The 20354-nt window shown below is 37.7% G+C and overlaps 1 protein-coding gene across 13 annotated transcripts in view; it reads right to left on the bottom strand.

The window, feature by feature from the left end:
- r3hdm2 (R3H domain containing 2) overlaps positions 1-20354 on the bottom strand; it is a 51657-nt gene that overhangs the window by 27220 nt on the left and 4083 nt on the right. Inside the window, exon 1 of one of the 13 annotated variants that reach the window (XM_073870550.1) lies at positions 6346-6570. The exons of 11 other annotated variants lie outside the window; for them this stretch is intronic. The gene's annotated coding sequence lies outside the window, so the exon portion shown is untranslated. Of the gene's footprint in view, positions 1-6345; positions 6571-20354 lie in introns of those variants that run through there. One more of the 13 variants, XM_073870549.1, reaches the window with a different exon arrangement.

Below are 20354 nucleotides of genomic sequence, written 5' to 3'. Positions count from 1 at the left end.
TGAGGGCAGATTCAATTCCCTAAAATTACAAATTTACTGTAGCACTGCAAGAATAGCGTGTGCTGAATGTAACGGCGTCCTCTGTCATGTGTTTAGCTCTCTTTCAGTGCCTGTATCACACTGAGGTAAACCATCTGTTCAGGTACAGCTCACCTCCAAAAACAACAGCACAGCATCCACTGCTGCCCATCCTGAACACACACAAACACACTCGCTCACCCCTTAACTCAGTGGAAAAACACATCTATTTTCATCCATTCCCCCTACTGCTTTAGTACAGAGAGAGAGAGAGAGCGAGAGAGCTTGAAAGAGAGAGAGAGCATGGACCCTTTATTTAGAGATCCTGAAACACGCATTCAAGATAACTGCAATACGTTGGCATATGCCACAGACTGGCATTCAAACTGGCATCAAGCCACCACTCGTCCTGTGGGTACAAACAGTTCACATAAGCATTCACACAACATTCACTAAAGCTGACTGTCAAGAGTATTTATACAGATGAATACATCACTGGATTCAGACTAACTTATACTAAAACACGAGGGTCAGTAGTACAGCAGCAGCTTATTGGGGTCGATTAGAGGCACTGAAGGGTCACAGTGAGGGATTTAAGCCAACAATCACACTGCCAAGAGTAAATGAATGATGCTCATCAGCACCAGTATAATGTTACATCCCTAAATACATCTCTCTGACAGCGAGACACCATTATTTACAGAAGTGACAAGCACATTCTACAACTACATTCACACCCCCCCCCCAAAAAAAACACACGGTGTAGACAGACAAGTACTTAAAGAAACCAACACGTCTTTAGCTTTCTGCTACCAGAAATAACTCCTGCATGTACTGTCACTAGCACTGATTTCATGCGCATGTTGAAGTATCACATAAGAAACCACAACGCAAACGCCAAATTTACAATTAAAATCCATTAATTCGCAAAACCGTTTTTACCACTGCTTGGTGCTTTTTGACAAAATAAATTTAAATAATGAAAGATGGAAATGCATTTGCAGAATAAATTCTGAGGTAGTGAACATTAAACCCACGTGACTGATTGTCTAGCTGTTTCAGCTGTCGTTGTCTTTATCATATATGGAGCTCGACATCGTCTTAATGCCCTTGCTGTTAGTGCCTGCATCAAAAACTCTGCATTCCTTCTTCTGTGCACAGAATTCAGTTTGATAATTACAAGCTGCACCGCTAGTTAATCTATAACTTACCAAATCGTAACTAAATGCAGTCCTGTCTCTATTTTCTCTAAGCATGTCTTGTTTTATTTACGGTTAGTTACTACAGTAGGTTACAAATTCCACAGTTGTTCGCTAAAACAACTTGATGGAAACGTACCTAATTCACATTTGTTTGTTATTCTTTTTTGGCGAATTTTGAAAAGAATCGCTTCACGTTTGGATGGAAACCCAGTTACTGCGTGTATTTGAGATTTAACACTATGCATTTAGAGTTTATTCATCAACAGGCTAAACACAAAGTCTGATACAAATAAAATCTGATTACAAGAGATTTACTACGTCTGTAGTAAACAAACAACACACATAATGAAAATAATATCTGTTTAAATAACATTAGGACTGTACATGGGACACTTACACAACAAGCTAAACTCATGGGATGATACTGATCCGAAGTCCTATGAACCTCTCTCCACACAAACTCAGTCTTTCTACAGTATTTCCCACAGTCACTCATCAGTATGCAAAGGAGACGTCAACTATCTAGGGTGCGTTGCACTCCACTTTTAGACACACACTTACAAACTTCCCTAAGCACCTTTCCTCTGGGGAATCCCAGCACCATGTTGAAGTGCATTCCACTTCATGAAGTAGACGAGGGATGTTTATATGGGCAGACCAAGGGGCAACCTTCTGATCATGACGACAACGAAAACTGCAATTCATCGACTGGCTCCAAAAGGGAGGGAATCCCATAGACCCCTCATGTTTAAATGCCCAACTTTACAGCAGAAAAAATGTGTTTTCAGCCTGGTACAAAAAGGTTTTTTTGGCTATATAGCTAATCTTTTGACATTTTTTGATGTGCAGGATTGAAGAAATGAACTGTTCATTACGGAAGAGGGGGTGTGGCCTCAATGGTCCTGTGTGCATGTGACTGATAAATGTACAGGGTAGAATTTCAATTAAAGTTGCATTAAATTTTGTTTTAAACTAAATTATGCTGCAAGGCAACTCTGCAATTTTTCACATTCTCAGTTTATTCCCATTAAATCTCGTATAATCCCATATATTCCAGTTAATTCCCATGAAAGTTTCCATCCTTGAAAATTCCTGGATTTTTCAACCCTAACTACCTGTGATTGGCACAGCTGGTAGCCAATGAAAACCCTGTCTCACAGATCACATGACAGGACACAGATCTGTCAGGCAACAGATGGTTGGGTGAATGAAACTGGGTTCACAGTTTGTGTGATGATTGAACTCATCCACAGCTCATGAACGCCAGCAGTCTAAAAACGGCCAAATAAACAAAGAACTGAAAGAACTGTGTGACATCACAAGCTTTAATAAACAAGATTCATGCATTGCATACACAATCTTACAGACAAAGCAGAACGAGTCTGAGAAACTACTAAAGATATTTAGTCAACAAAATGGTGTTTACATTGAGCGATTAGTATTTGCATTAGTTGGCGAGCAAGACAAAAATAACATGCATCAGATTGGTTGCTTACAGTGACATCTGCGATGACTATAAACAGAGCGCACGTTACAAATGAAACAGAAGTGAGCTCCGGCCTGGCGTGATATTCGGTCCACAGAGCGAAATGAGACGCTAATTCATGTTACAGCTCAATTACAACAAAACAAAATGATAAATATTTATTTTGGATCAGAACATGTTGACTCTGCGCTCGGACATCTTGCACGTCGCTGTCATAAGCTGTGTGACTCATGACAATATGTCCAGTAAGTCACATCTTCACAATCGCTCAGCTGTTAAATGCATCATTCAAAACTCATTCATCTCATTAATATTCATGAAGGAATCTGGGCACTTTTACACATTTTTAACAAGCCAAAAATCTACAAACAGGTGTGTAAGCATCAATTAACACATGCAACTATCCGACAGTGCCCTTTATTTCTAAATCAGTGAGATCTGATTCATAACAAGAGAGAAAGTGAAGGATTAAAGCAAAGGGAAATGGGTGTAAATATGAGCGCTGTGAGTTATTAATAGACACCGAGAGATTTTCTTCATTTCTCTTATTTTCTTCTCATCTCTGCTGAGAATTCAACCTCTCTCACTTTGTTTCTATCGCTCACTGACGCTCTGTTCTAGCACACGGTGTTCAAAAATAACCCGCGTGTGTGTGTGTTTGTGTGAGACTCGATGGAAATGTGCAGGGGTGGCTGGAGCTCTGCGGGAGAACACACATTTATCTGCAAATGGGGAGAATGACTGATAGATTCACAATAAAAACACTTCGGTCATTATCTGGCCAGTAAAGTTCAAGTGTGCTATACGTTACATATTAAAGCTCTTTTATTCCAGTTTAACACTTTTGACGAATGTAAAAGCATCAAGATGAAGAGGTTTTAATAGTATCTCTGATATAGGAATAGGGTTGCAGGGTTAAGTTTCCGGTAAAGTTTTGGTAAATGTCTAAAAACTTTATGGAGAATTTTGGATAAAACCCATATTGGAAATTTAACAGGCATTTATGGAAATGATTTGGAAATGTATGTAAACTATATCATATACAAGCATAAATAAACATTTTGTTTGGCCATTAGTAGACATGCAAGCAAGGTAATACATGTTAAAAATAACGTTTAAAAAAGAAAAAAATGATAACTTTTGAACGTGTGTATAGTTACAAAAAGATTTTTATTTTAAACAAATTGTTCTTTGTTTTAATAAATTGTTCTTTAACTTTTTATTCATCAACGAAACCCAATACTTGCGCTCATCAAGCCTAGATTTATTTTCTCAAAAAATCTTCAGAAATCATTTTAGTAAGCGATGTGCTGTGTGCATGTGAATGTTCAGGGAAAAAATTCAAATTACATTTTATGAAATCTTGTTGTTTTAAACAAAATTATGTTCCAGGATTTTTTAAACTACATTTAAATTCCCTGTTATAGGCAACTCTGCAATTTTTTCTAATTCCCATATATTCTTATTAATTCCCATATATTCCCATTAATTCCCATGGAAAGTTTCTAGCCTTCAAAATTCCAAGAATTTTGCAACAGTATTTAGGAAGACAAAAGCATTAGAGTAGAAACTTTTGATTTATTTCCATGCAATCAATTTAAACCACTTCAATAAGGGATGGAGATACAAAATTCAATTACACCGATAGATACCAATAGTTTTGCTTTCTACTAATTGTTTCAAATGAATATGATGTCATAACATCCTAGAAGTGCAGAGTGTATAAACTACAATTCTGTTGTCATGGTGACCCGAATTAAAATATCATCACACATTATGAGCTCGGATACGTTTTCTGTTATTTAGATTGTCAGGATATAATTCTGTCATGATTATCGTCTGTTTTAAGCAATAGTCCGGTGTCATAATAGTGGAAAAGCTTTTATCTGCCGATACCAATTATAGGTGGATATATCGGTGCATCCCTAGTTTTAACAAATCTGTAGGCGAGTTTATCAAACTGATTTTATGCACATTTTGAAGTATTACATAAAAAATAAATGAGTAATGGAAAGACCAAATTTTGAAACCTTAATTGCCTCACTTCAGGTGGTTTTTGACTTGTTTGAAAAAAAGTAAATGCAAATAATGGAAGATGGAAATGGATTTGCCGAATAAATTCTGACGAAGCAAACATTGAACCCACGTGACTGATCGTCTAGCTGTTTCTGCTGTCATTGTCTTTATCATATATGGAGCTTGATGTCGTCTTAATGCCCGTGCTGTTAGTGCCTGCATCAAAAACTTTGCATTCCTTTTTCTGTGCACAGCATTAAGTTTGGCAATTACAAACTGCACTGCTAGTTAGTTTATAACTTGCCTAATCATAACTAAACGCAGTCCTGTCTTCATTTTCTAAGCATGTCTTGTTTTATTTACTGTGGGTTACTCCAGCAGGTTACCAATAACACTGTTATTTGCTCAAACAACATTAGTTTGTTTTTCTTTTTTGCAAATTAAAAAAAAATTTCCTGTTAGGATGGAAACCCAGCTTGTGATCCAACAATCACTGCTGAAAGTTCATGAAGTGAAAGACGACATTTAGCAATTTAAAGGCCAAATACCCAAATAAGAAAACTGTCAAAGCTTAAAAAAACATTGAGAGACGGCACATCTATATTTCCAGTTAGTAGCAGAGAGGCATCCTGGGTCGGACAGGAGGTGAACTCCCTCATAAGCAGTTTTTTGGAAATTTCCCACAAGTCCCATTTTCCCAGCCTCCTCCTGAAGTCCGTTTCTCAATCCACCGTGTGTGTTCTCATCACCCCCGCTCATGACACATACACACATGAAAGACGGTGGTCCTAAAGCGATCCACCCTCAGAGAGGGGGATGAAGACACAAGGACACAGTAAAAGGGAATTCCTCATTACCTCAGCAAATGCCCTGCCTCCCTCGACCGCCCGCCCGCTGTCTCTATATATCGACCTGAACACGAGTGGGCAGACAGCGAGCTCTCACAATACTGCAAACACACACACACCCACAACTGACTGACTGACCGCTCATCATCTACAGCAATAAAATAATGCTCACGACTAAAAACACAGAGGACAGGCATTAGCTAAGTCAATATCTTTACACTCGTGGCATCATGTTTAATTGACTTGAAATCATTCTAAGAGAGGAAACTACACAGACTGAATAACAGCATATCTATAAAATATCCTAGTATCCTGAAGAGAGGTAATTTCAGATTTCACATGCAAAAACTGCCCCATTTAAACCAATAAGAGCGATCCTGCATTCCAAAACATGAATTGCAAGCAAACTAAAAATGAAACATTTTGTATCTCAACGTGACGTCAGTAAATGATGTCAAAACTAACGGCACATGAGAGAGAGGTGCAGTCGCATCAGCACTCACCTTCATACATTAATGCATTCATAAAAAGGCTTACACAAACTTCAGCGCATCTCTTTCAAACCCTCTGACGAATTTTCTTTTTTTTAGCAGCAGCTGGCCATCAAAGACATGATGACTACATCTCCCACAATGCATTGGAGGTTTTAGTCATACTTTCAAGGAAAATATCCTCATAAAGTAAGAGACAGTTAAGAAGACATCTGTGAGAGATACGATCGATGTCATGATGAAAGTATACTGTTTTTAAATGCATGCGGATATGCAGTACACACACTCTTACTGTATTCAGTGATGTGATTCATGCGATCCCTGCAGCATCAGTTGCTTGCGGTTCTGACACGCATCACAGGCGGCAGCGAGCACATTTCAGTCCACGCTAACAGAGAAGAGACAGACCTCCAACTCTCCTCCCTCGCTTCGTGCTTGACGCCCCCCTGCTTTTTCTGAATGAAGCACAGACAATCTCTCTCTCTTTCTCCCCAAACACGAGCATGCGCTCATTTGCCTCTCTTCCTCAATCGCCCACCACGCTCCTTCACTCGTCGTCACCTCTCTCTCTCTCTCTCTCTCTCTCTCAAACAACAGTAAAACTGATGAAGACCTTAGCACTGGAGCTAGTGCACACACACAACACTTCACTGACGGATTACAACATTAAAGTATTATTGACAGAAACATCAACAGTAAATTAATCAACTGATAATGATAATTGAAATCATCTCGACTTCAGATGGAACTGGGATGTATAGACTCTCTGCCTGTCAGTCTTTATGAACTTCAATGTTTTGTGACAGGGAAAGCCTAATTTAAGTCTTGAAGGATACAGCCAATGGTGAACATCTCTTCCAACATCTGTAAATTCAGTGTTTCTGGCCTAAAAGTTCAGCATGAAAATGATGGACACTGATATTCAGAATCCAGAATGTCAGTGTGTTTTCCACAATCCACGTAAAATTCCCAGCCGAATTACCAATTTTTTTTTTTTGACAAACACCAAGGTTGTGCAGTAATTTAATTCACGTCTGAATCCAGATATCAAAGTTTATAAAAGGGTTCAATGTGAAAGTCACTTCCTTTTAAACCACTGAAAAGCACCGTATGGTCAGCGCTTCGTGTTTCTTCTGTATCATTGAAGCGTCTTTCTATGCAAACATTTTAAACTAGACCTGTTTGAGTCGTGACTCACTCAGATCTTTCACCCGGATCTTTAAATTAACTCATGAGTCGTGGTTCTCTAGTATCATTAACCCAGATCAGTTGAGTCCTACTACAATTCAATGTAAAACCATAAACAGCGCCATCACACACACAAACCTCTTTTAACATTATTAATGAGACTTCGCTCGCTCTACAGATCCACTCATAACCGGCTGATCTGCGCGAGAACTGACCCGAGATTCTCACTCAGAGCCGGAAACATTGCAAACTCGAGAGACCTGCTGATCCGCGCGAGCTTTGACTCGATAATCTCTCAACTCGTAACCGGCTGATCTGCGCGAACTCGAATCAGAGCCGGAAACACTGCAGATTCGCAGATCTGCTGGAAATATCGCAGACTCGAGACTCTCCAGCTCGAGGGGCTACACTCTTAAAAAAAATGGTTCTATATCGAACCAGAAATGGTTCTATCACCCGCTTCATATATGGAACCCCTAAATGGTTCAATATAGAACCACTTTAATGGGTTCATTAAAAAGAACCCCAAATGGTTCTTTGAATCAAAGTTAGATGGTTCTATTTAGAACCATTAAAGGTTCTTTATTATTATGAGTAATTTATTATTGATAAGAAATTATAACCGATCTAGAAAATTATAAAAGTTTACTATTTATTAATTGTATTATACAGAAATATAAATCTATAAAAATTACTTAAAATCACATCTCTTTATTCTGTATGACAGCAAAACTTTAGTTTACATTTAAAATGTCTCATTACATTCAACCATTTAGTTATTTAATTATTTCCATTAAGCATTTTCACTTTTTAATAAACATACATACGTTTATATATAAATAATATATATAAATAAATTGCATCTCTGTATTAAACAGCTAAACTCTTAATTACACTATACATTAAAAATTTTGTTTAAGTTATTTCCCTTACGCATAGATACTGTACAGTATATGCAGTATTAATTTTTAGTAACTTTTACATGTGTCTGAAATGATGAAAAGAAATCACGGTAACACTTTACAACAAGGTTCATTAGTCAACATTAGTCAGCTACACTAGTTAACATGAACTAATAATGAACTGCACTTATACAGCCTTTATTAATCTTTGTTAATGTTAATTTCAACAATTACTTTATTAAAATCTTGTTAACATTAGTTAATGCACTCTGAACTAACATGAACAAGCAATTAAAGCTTAAATTTTTATTAATTAACATTAACAAAGATGAATAAATACTGTAACAAATGTATTGCTTATGGTTTGTTCAAGTTAGTTAATACATTAACTAATGTTAACTAATGAACTTTATTGTAAAGTGTTACCGAAATCACAATGCATTTAAAGACAATTCATGAACAATCTATTAAATAGAATGACAATTTACACAAGTTGATTGTACATTTGTTTTGTACAGGTATTAAAACTTAAGCATATATTTTATAAATTAAAGTCACTGTGTGCTTAATGGCAAAAGGGTATTGAACATTGAGGAGAAAAAAAAACGCAAACAGTTGTCACGGAGTGACTATGCGGGGCGGAACCAAAAGGAGAGTGAAGAGGTTCCGCCCGGACCGGTTTGTACAGACACCGGCACTTCAGGGTTCCCCGGGAATCCCCGCACTCGCTGAAACAAGGCACAGCTGTGTGAGTGACGTGGCGAGCGATGGTTGGGCGAGCCACGCCTGGGAGGAGGATATAAAGAGAGAAGGTAGAAGTTACTGGAAGGGTCGATTTTCGGGCGAGTCAACTTCCGCCTTGGGCAGCACAACGAAGACCAGCCTCCGAAGAGTCCGCAGGCTCTGCTGATCCGGCGACCGCTAGGTAGCGGGCGGAAAGAGTGCGGGGCTGGTCCGGGCGAAAGGACGGCGTGGTTGTGTATAGGAAGTTACTTGTCAGAGTGAAGTTTGATCGCGTTGGATATACGCTGCAGATGCCAGCTGGGTTGTTAGTCCTTTGGGTGCTGAAATACGTAGTTCTGCTATGGCTAGGAGCTGTGGAGAGAGAAGAAACACTGTTCAACAGTCAAGTAAGAACCTCTTGAAACGGAAATACACAAAGCTTTATTGAAGTGTTGTGCTGTGTCCTTGTCGTCCGTACTCACCTTAGGAGGGTCTTGGACCCTTGTGGATGCCATCAGGGGCCGCCGCGACGGTGTGTGCCCAACCCACCCAGATACGCTCTGTAGCGGTGTTCCAGCTGGAGTCACGTGGAAACCCCTCCAACGTCCCTGGCCCCGTAATACTCCCCCTGAGGGCGAGAAGCGAGATTTTTAGATTCCCTTTCCCATTCCCCACTTTAGTTTTAAATAATTTAAATAAAGTTTCTATTTCTATATTTTACTTATCTCTGGTTTGTCTGGTCATTGGGGTGCTTTGGGACCTCCTCGAGGTGGAACTAGGAGGAGCGTGATCCGCGACAGGGGCGGTCCGCTTCTCCGACCTGTGACACAGTCATTCCACAGCCTGTGATGTCAATGTCTTCCACATATTAAGTTCACATTGTCCATTATAAAGTTGATACATTCAGATTTGAAAAGATCAGGAGAGCCGTTGAACACTATGGTTGGTGTGGGACCTTTGGGTTCCTGTAAAACAAACATTTCACCTTTTAAGTGCTTTTTACCAATTAACAGAAGCCATCAAATAGACTTAAAATTATCCAATAATAACACAAATAAAGTATGACAACTAGGCAAGCGACACTCACGAACCAACAAGACTCATAATAATTGATGTAGAGCTGTATGCTATTTAAGGGTAAACAGAGTAATATTTTTATATTTGCATTGAATGTTACTTTAAATAAAGTGCCTCAAATGCTAACTAAATTACAGAAGACTATACTTACACTATTTACACAGTAAAGGAAGCTGGGATTTTCTTGAAATAATGCTTGCAATAACATAAGTGCAGCATTCCTCACCAGACCTACAAAGATACAAATTATTGTACATTAGGTACAGATATCAATTACAGGGACATTTTACTCAAAAAAGAAAACTCATTCACTCACTCGTTATTTCAAACATTCACAGCTTTCTTTCTTCAGCAGAACACTAACACAAAAAAGATTTTGAAGAATGTCTGTAACCGAACAACTCTGCTAGCAATTTAATGGACACAAAACCAATGCAGGTCAATGGGCACCATTGTTGTTCGATTACCATACTTTTTCAAAATTTCTTCTGTTGTGTTCTGCTGAAGAAAGTGACGACAATTTTAATTTGTGGGTAAACTTTAACTCTTTCTCAGCCAGCGTCTCTTAATTAACAAGTTTACTCTTCAATGGCAAGGAAAAAGTTTATATTAACATTATTTTCATATTTTCACTTATACAATTTATAGGTGCTAGAACCTTTACATTGACTATGCAAATAAGGCTACTTTACACTGGACAAAGAACAAGCACCTTCTGTGGTTTCCTCTCCAATGAGATTGGCGTAGAGATGTTTTTACTTCCTTCTTTTGCACTCCTGATGATGTTTGGGGCCATTTTATTAAGAGATGTTTCCATGTTCTTCACCAAGTCTGTTCCAAACCACATTGTCATTCCATGCAGCATCTTAAAACAAAAAATCTTTATATATCCACTTTCAGACAAACAAGTTCCTTAAAGTCTACATTAACTTGAGGTTGCAATTGACTAGTGATGTATTTTTCAAAACACAATGTTCAATAAAAAAATAGTGTGAAATATACAGAATTTAAATTAAATCCTCAAACACTTTACAGTCTTTAATGCTAAATTCTAAATGAAATACATACAGTAAGAATTATCATTAAAGCTACAAAACACAGATTTCTTTTTATTTTCTCTTTAATGAACATTAGTGACGAAGTCTTACAAGGTCCTTTTAAGCACCTTACCTTTTTGCATCAATGGGGTTTATATTTTAAAGCCAGTGACGTGTCTGACCATTTATTAACCATGGTTATCTGTGAGGGAGAGGAAAAAAAATTACACTTCACAAACCAAATACACATAAAAATCTGAACACGTTTGGTTTTTAAAACATTTGAATGTTAAATGTAAGTGTCTTAACAGCTACCATCACATTAATTAATTGTGTGCATCACAGAAAACATGCATATCTAGACTTGCGGATACAAACGCTGCACTGCAATCGTGCATTTATAATACAGACCAGCAGAAAGTTCTTAACTGTGGCCAGCAGTTTCCACTTTCCTTCAAGGTTTAGCTCCAACCCTGATAAAACACTCGTGAACAAGCGAAAAATACTCACGGAATATGTGTAAAACTGCGACAAACATTTACATATAATTTCCCTTCCACCGTCTTCCACCCGGTTCCTTTGACCACGCGCTTCATTGAAATAACACCCCTGTCTCGAATTTCGTCTCCTTACAACACAGCTGTCTTATTGTGCTTGGCAATTTAATTGAAAATGACAAAGAAATAAAGCAGGACTGTAACGTAATTCATTAAAACCAGGAACAAAATGTATTTAACAGAGCTTTTATAACTGACGGTTGACGAAGCCCGTCAGTGCTTTAACGTTACCAGCAGTATTTTTTAACTGAGGTAAATATTATAAATGTAGCTTCTAGTATCACTATTTAGCACAAGACCTACTCTAACAAAATAAATATTAACTAATTATACTAAATATTTCAGTAATATCGTTTCAAAAAATGTAGAAAGTTTACTTACCTCAGGGTACAAACAAGCAGAAATGCCGGTCCGGAGTCCGAACTCCTCAGTTTGAAAAAATAACTGTGAAGCCTCGAGGCTCATCTTCGCGTATGGTGGTGGTCTGGTCTGCCTTTCCACATCACCACCCCTCTGGTTTAATAAACAGAGGAATATAAACACACACACATACATAAATAACATGTTTAATATAATAAAGCTTGTGGTGAAAGATTTTATACCCTAAAATTGCCAAGTTTCCCTCAGACATCACACGTAATTGAATTAAACACTATTGGGCGGTTTTCTCGGACAGGACTTATCACTGACTAAAATACTGACATCTGTTAACATATGAGTGCTATTGTTTTGTCTCAAAATGCACGCCAGTATTGTATTTTATAAGGTTTGTTTGTAAAAATGTCCCAATTATAATTAAGACGGAGTCCTAAACCCTGTCCGGTATTATCTTAACTAAAATAGCTCCACTTTAACTCGGACACATAACGTAACACACACTTTAAGTCGGTCACATAACATAACACACCTTTATATAACTTATATGTTTACAAAAACGTCGAGTATTTGCGTCTTTGCCAATTAATATAGTCTAAAATTAACATTTATTTACAAACACTTACCTGACGTGACCTTGAGGAAACGGCTGATGACTTGTGTCGTTGTGGGAAACAGTGAGTGATTCCAGCTGTTACATGCGGAATGATCTCAGATGAAATGACCTGTCATTCAGATCCTTCCGAGTTAAGTTAAGACATTTTAAATTAAAAACTCACGCACATACTGTACATACACACGCGCGCGTGAGCGGGTCGCGCGCACGCGCGCGCACACGGGTACACACACGGGCATATTTAGAAGTTTTATTTAAGATTGTTATGATATTGGGACTATTTCTCCACCCGCTTCCTCAGCACTGAAGTTCAAATTCGCATGCAGTCCGGTTATAGCAAATGTAAAAGATATGAAACATCACTCAACAGCAATATCAATTAAGTGCAATCCTAAAATATGATTTAAAACATAACCCTTTCATTGTTAAGTATGAGAAATCAAAATAATCAGGACACAGTTTTTTTCTATATTTTTTCTATAATATTATGCTATTATTAGGCATATATTTTTTGAATGGTCGACCATACACACCAAACCTAAAACCTATAAGCATGATATTTCAGAAGTGAAAGGCTTTTGTTGTGGATTTGCTTTTGAGGAGACTTCAGTCGATCTATAGATCGGTTAGTGGATCTGTAGAGCGAGTGAAGTGTCACGAGTCCCATGGTCTGCGAGTCTGCAATGTTTCCGGCTCTGAGAATCTCGAGTCGCGTGGATCCTCCGGTTACAAGTGGTCTGTACTGAGTTTCCTTGGCGATTTAGCAATACTGACTCAAGTGACTTTAGTGAGTGACTCGGATCCGTGAAAGGAATCGAGTTTGCCAGGCCTATTTTAAATGTTGACATCATCATGAGATGATGAGAAGTATATGGAAACAAAGTTTCATCATCACTCCATACATCGAGTGGAAGCTGATATAAATAAAAAGATAGAAAATCACGAAAACTTTTAAAATATCAGCAGCAACAAGTGTGAAATATAATTTTGAAATGTATTTAATAACACAACAGTATTCCATATACATATAATCAAGTATCCAGGTCATGTGAATGATCGTGAAATTAACCACACATGCAGCACATTTGCGAATTATAAACTCACACATCCACCATGAATTTATCTTCTTTCAAATACATTGAGTTTTATCGCGGAGGAGGAATGCAAATGTTTTTTACGGACATCCTCACGAAAAATAGTGCTTATTATAACAAAGAGTTAAAGAGAGATTGAAGTGTGTGTAAAACTAAAGAAGAAGTGTGTTGTCTGCCCATCTAAACATGTCAACAACAGCTCTGACAGACCCTTCGAGCAAACAAAGATGTCCATTGCAACCAATTGTGTGATTCAATTAAATTACATTGAAAATTTGAGTTTTGCAGACTTTAATTGGTGTGTTGTCACTTAAAGACCTGCATGTAATGTACAGATCCAGTATACTACTGTTACATGTATTTCATTTCTGAATGTTTTACATAACAGACTATGTTTACGGGATTTTAAAATCTCTGCATTTCAAAATAATTTTGTGTAAATATGTCAAGCACAAGAAAACCTAAAACTATTTGCGTGATGTCTGAACAATGAGATGCAGTGTTCTGGGCGTACGCACACACAAGACTTATCAAAAAATGACTAGAGCATTCAGATCTGTTTGGTTTATTACTTGAGTTTTTTTAGACCTAAAGCACGTGCAAATGATAAACTTTCGTGATGTGTCGAACTGACCTGAGCATCGTTCACGCTGACCCGCGGGCACTCATTATTGTCAAGCCCTGTCTCTGAAGTAAAGCAAGCACAGTAAGAATCGATTCAGGGATTTCCCAAATCAATATTATTTTGTTAAATTAAAGAGGAATTAAAATTGGAGAATCTATTTTTTAAAACAGCCGTAGTAATTATAAAAGAAACTTGAGATGAAAAATAAATAACACAAAAAGCTGTCACTTTTACAAACAAACTAGTTTACAAACATATCCTAAACATAAAGCAATGTCTAATGTATAAAAAAATGTAAACAGTGGCTGCAAGAGAATGACAAAAATATAAATGTTCATTATTTCCTGCATGTCTTTCATTCTGTAGGCTACTTTATGGGATGTCTGCATATAGAATAACACTATAGAGGGAATCCTGGTCATGACAACAGTTGTCAGGCTAGCGTAGCTCTTTATTGAAGATCAATAGAAACTGAAGCTGTGTGTTCATGTTGGGGCTGTCAGCTTCTTCTGCTTTCACTGTCTATCTATAGACAAATGTATTAACACATCATTTAGCCTTCATCTGCTGCCCTCATCTTCCTTTCTAGCACTGACTATATTTCCTCAATATTTTAAAAGGGATAATTGCAACATATTCAAAGAGTTTATTATGGTCCTGACAGTGCGCATACTTTAAGCATATTAAAACCCTAAACGTAAAGAATTTACATATAGCTTTCTAACAAAGGTTGCATGAATGGAATTGCAAAAATGTTTTCAAACAGGTTTCTTGTCACAAATTAATAAATTACTGTCACTGCATTATTATTGCTGCTAAAAAATATGATAACTACATTCTTAGACCTTCCAAACAATATTTAGTTTGTGATGATAGATTAAAATTTACATGCAAACTATTGAAGTAAATGGGACAGCACCAGTTAAGGGGTTAAACAAACACACTAATGGTTTAAATGCACAACAGAGACAGAATATTGACATCTTAAGTTAACTTTTAAGATGCAGAAGGTCTAAATCTGCATCCAATCTAAAGGAGACCAAGTTACCCCCAATAAGAGCCTTAATTCTCAGTCTTTCCCCAAGTCAATGCCATCCAACCATTATTAATAATTCAAACGCAGAAATCCACAGAGAGAGAAGGAGAGAGAGAGAGAGAGAGAGAGAGAGAGAGAGAGAGAAGGAGAGAGAGAGAGAGAGAGCGTGCACAAGGAGAAGAAAGCAGGACTACACGAGCAACAGCAAATGAGGACGAGAAAGAAAAAAGAGAACAACAGATGAAGAGAAAAAGCGGGAATTAGAAGAAGGAAAGTGTGAGATGAGGAGGAGAGAATCACACAGCATCATAGATCCAGGAGGCAGAGATGAGCGAGCGAGAGAGCGAGGGAGGGAGGGAGGGAGGGAGGTGCAGCACATGCTCCAGCAGGCATCTATAAATAGCTCTTCAAATCTCTGTAGAAAAAACACACAGCATACTGCCTGCACTGCTGCAGTCAAATCCACACATAACCCCTCCATAACAACACGCAGAACAAGTCTTTGTGATAATCACGCTTCATGTTCAGATATATAACACACACTAAAGGACAACAAGATACAACCATTTATCAATATAACATCCTCAATTCATTCAGCTGAAGATCAACGAGCCTGACATCTCACATACATGTGGGAGGAATGCAACAAACACATCCACAAATGCACCTTCACTTTTAACCCATAATATTACCATTTCATATTACCAAAATACACATTTAATTTGTACATTTTAGGGTTACAAAGAAACTGAAAATTTCCATGGGACCTTAACCTGGGGAATTTTAACAGGAGGAATTATTTAGAAATGTATATCAACTATATCATATACAACATAAATAAACATTTCTTCACCAATTTATTTGTAAGATGAACTTTAATTCTTTCATTGACTAACACAAAAGCATAATAATCATTATTATTGTTATTATCATAGTGCTAGCTTAGATTTAGATATCTGATTAACTGGCTAGTTAGCTACTGTACAAACACATTAAATTATTTGCAAGTTAAACTGTTAAAATGCAGCATGTCTGGCTTCTGTGTTAGTCAAGGCCTGAAAATGGATGTGATCCCGTCTTAAGTGATATATGGTGGATTTTTTATTTCAGGGGTAGTGAGTGTGTATGTGTGGGGGGGCATTTTTAGAAAATACTTTTTTAATGATCTCACCTAAATGTTTTCTCAGTAAGTGCATTTGTCTTTATAATGGTATAATGTAGCTTACACACAGCACAAGGAAGTTTTAAACAAATTAATGTAATTTACGTGAATACATGCAAAGATGGACATTGACATTATTTTGTGTGCAGGATTTAAAGGGCTCATTATAGTTGTGCGTAGGTCCTACGGCGTAGCCGCGACGGCGTAGGTTCTGAGTCGGTTTTCATTTATACTTTTGTGTCGTCCTCCGCGTCGACGTGCAAACACACGCGCAATCCGCTGGTAGGCAGTAACCACGCATGTAACCACAGTAGTAGGGTTGCCGCGGTGATGTAATTTTCCCACTGGTTAATCGGCGCGTCACAAACTCGGTGATCCCGGTATCACCGGGTGGGAGGGGCTTATAAATGCACATGCAGACGTGCACATTTTACTTTCACTTTTGAATTACGCAACTTTTAAATGCATTGCTTGCGTACGCTGCGTTAAATCGCGCATGAATTTGCGTGCAATGCGAGTGCAACAGCTGGTTTAATTAAGTGCTTGAGTCAATGCGCAGGTAATTCTCACAGAACCCGCCAGTCCCAAGCAGAGCAACCGGCTACTTCTCCATAATAGCGCTGCTTGAATGATGGGTTTAATATTTTTCTTGATGAAAAACACAACAAAAAAAACGATCTCGCTTATATTAAACATCATATATGTATATTATAACAAAAACGAGTAAGCACGCGGCTTCTGTCATCATCTGGTCAGTCAGCTCGCCTCGCAAACTCTGACAGAAATAAATGAAATCTGACACCTGCTGCTCTGTGACGTGACGCGCGTTCAGCTTCGCAGCAGACACATTCAGTTGTAAGTGTTTGCTCTCTCTAACGAAACTAAATGATTTAATTACACAAAAATATCAAAACGATGGTGTCGCGGTGGGCAAGTGATCTAACCGGTGAGAGCCTGAAGCACCGGTTATCACCGTTTCACCGACTATCGCGGCAAGCCTACACAGTAGCGCGTCCGTCAGAGAAGAAGCAGCTTGGCAAGTTAACCCACAAACGAAGAAGAAACAGCAAATTGTTGTGTATAGTTTGAGAAGACCAGCAATGATGGAAGTAAATAAACAGCGACTTTTGTTGCAGTTTGAGTTAAATCACTCCTCAACTTGGCTCACCTTTGTTTTCACCGTCGCAAATGGAAATACATATGACGCAGTTTTTTTACCTGACGGGAGGGGTTCTGGTGGACCAATCACAGCGCTTGCGGTCCCCGTAGAACTGACGTGTGTTAAAATTTTTGCGAGGTGCACGTCAGGCTACGGATAGCTTACGCACGACTATAAATCGGGCTTAAGAAATGATCTGTGTGCAAACTGTGCATGTTATGAAATAATGTAAGTACATGCAGGGGGTGTGGCCTCAATGCTCCTTCAGTAAGCAATGTGCATGTGGATGTGATTGAGGAATGTGTAGGGTAGAAATTTAACTGAAGTTGCATTAAATCCGATATATTAGCGGCGGTGCCTGTGGTAGTTTGTTTAAAAAGATATCTTCAGTTAAATGTTGACAGTGACTGACACAAAGATTTCCATGACAGGGATAAGATTAAGCCAGGCCTTAGTTATATTAAGATTTTTAAGTAGTTTTTACAAACATACCTTACAAAAAACATTATTAGGGTACATCTTGAGATAAAAGAGTGGCACTGATATATTTTAAGTTATGTCAGTGCAAGACACCTCATATGGGTTTCAGTCTGGGACTATGCTAAAGACCTGTCCGGAAAACCACCCACAAGTGTTCCTGTAGCTTGGTTGGTAGAAAATGGCGCTAGCAAGGCCAAGGCCATTTGTTTGATACCAAAGAATTTCCTTACTAATAAAATGTTTAGCATGAACTCAGTTGAGTCACTGTGAATAAAACCTCTGACAAATGTATAAATATCAATGACACTACGATTTTAAACCAATTTACTGCACTGATGCGAAGAAAAATCTGCAGAATGTAAAAAGAGAGCTTTTAAAACAGATGGGCCGACTATACAGTTATTGGTATCTAAGAGCATGTGCTGAATAGAAAAATAAAATGTAAAGTAATAAACAAAAAATAAGCAGTTGTGCAGTTCTCGGTCGTCAAGAATGACTGTAATTTTCACACCTGTTATTGGTAAAGCCCATGGTTAGGGTTAGGACCACAGTGATGCTTAGTTTGTGAAACACAAACTAGTGCTGCACAATTAATCGCAATCGCAATCGTGATGTCAGCCTGTGCAATTATATGACAGCAAAATGTTGCAATTATATTAAATAAATACATGTGGGGACTTGTTAACACAAACTTTCTGATAACAGTTTGATGATTTTCCTTGCTGTTTAAAAAAAGAAAGAAAAACAAACAAAAAAGGCAGTGCATGTGTGGCATAGACGTGTGTGGATTTAGGATTACTGACACTGAGCAGTTGCTACATCACGTGGCAATACGAAAACATTTCTAGTTTTACAAATACACATTTTAGCATTATCATTAAACTGTGTGTGGATTTTCCTTAAAACCCATCAAGTTGACTCATGATACCATTTATTATAATCGCAATCGCACATCGCAATATTAGCATGAATAACTGCAATGGGAAAAATTACCCAAATCGTGCAGCCCTAACACAAACTAAGCATCAGTTTTAAAGTAAGTGAGAAAATCCAGGTTTTTATTACTGTAACAACACATGTATATCACTTGCATATCATAATGCCTTATTTATTTTGTTAATTAAGAATAAAGTTTATTTTCATTAAGGTCTAAAGTTGAAAATTAAAATGAGTTTATTAATATGTGGCTAAATTTCCTCACCAGCACATCCTTAAACACTTAATTCGTTTTGTTTGTGTTTTGATATTTAAAGATGTTTTACTATTTAAAAGCGGCACAAATTGTTTTAATTTAAGGCTTAAAATATCAAAAAGATTATATTAGTAAAACTCTGTAGTAGTGTGTGGCTTTTACACTTTTAAAAGTAGACTTCTACACTTGAATACCCTAATTTAGTGCCTTATTTAGCTATTATAAGCAAAAGTGTATGTTTTTATCCGATTAATCGGTTGAGAATAATCGTTAGTTGCAGCCCTACACAGAACTTTAATGAAAAGTCATCTCTGTGTAGGCGGAGCTGTCGGCCGCATCATCACAGAAATAGAATCTAGGGACGTTCTGATCGATCGGCAAATCGATCTCATGAACCAATCTTTCGGTTTACTTTTGTCATCATAGGGCTCCGGAATGCAGCTACACGTGGAGACATATTTTACTCAGTGTGAGCATTTTTACAACCTGTTGCTCATGTGCGACGTGCAGATTTGGATTTCTCTCTCTGCCTTTACAGAGATCTGTGTATTTTCTATGAGGACATGCTCCGGTCCTAACAGTGCAAATCGATGCATCTTCACATCCCCATCAAACAGTGCATCAACACATATCAATCGCAGACATTGCAACTTCATGATGAAAGTTTATTATTTGTTATTTATTGTGTGTTGTGGCATTATGTGTAGTTAGGACACAGTGTTAGGAATCTATTTTTTTGGCGCTCTAACTCTAATTTTATTACATCAACACAACAAACAATGTGATAGGCCACTGCTTCATGCAGAACACATGCAGTAAAATGCAACCATTTTAGGCACAGTCCTGTAGAGTGCATTGATTTAATTTCTTTTGCATACAATATTTAATAAAAAAAAGCAAGCAGCAGAGATTTTATAGAACTTTCTCAATAAAGTATATTTGAATTGTGCTAAACTTTGGAGTAGACCCTGCTAATTCAGGTGAGAAAACGCTGAAACACTCAAAATAACAAAGGGCCAGATTCATTAAACTACTAGCCTAAGTGTGTGATTTCAAAAAAAGTGCAGATG

The sequence above is a fragment of the Misgurnus anguillicaudatus genome, chromosome 8 (assembly GCF_027580225.2).
Source record: "Misgurnus anguillicaudatus chromosome 8, ASM2758022v2, whole genome shotgun sequence".
NCBI classification, from domain to species: domain Eukaryota; kingdom Metazoa; phylum Chordata; class Actinopteri; order Cypriniformes; family Cobitidae; genus Misgurnus; species Misgurnus anguillicaudatus.
This window is presented reverse-complemented; position numbering and strand designations above follow the sequence as displayed.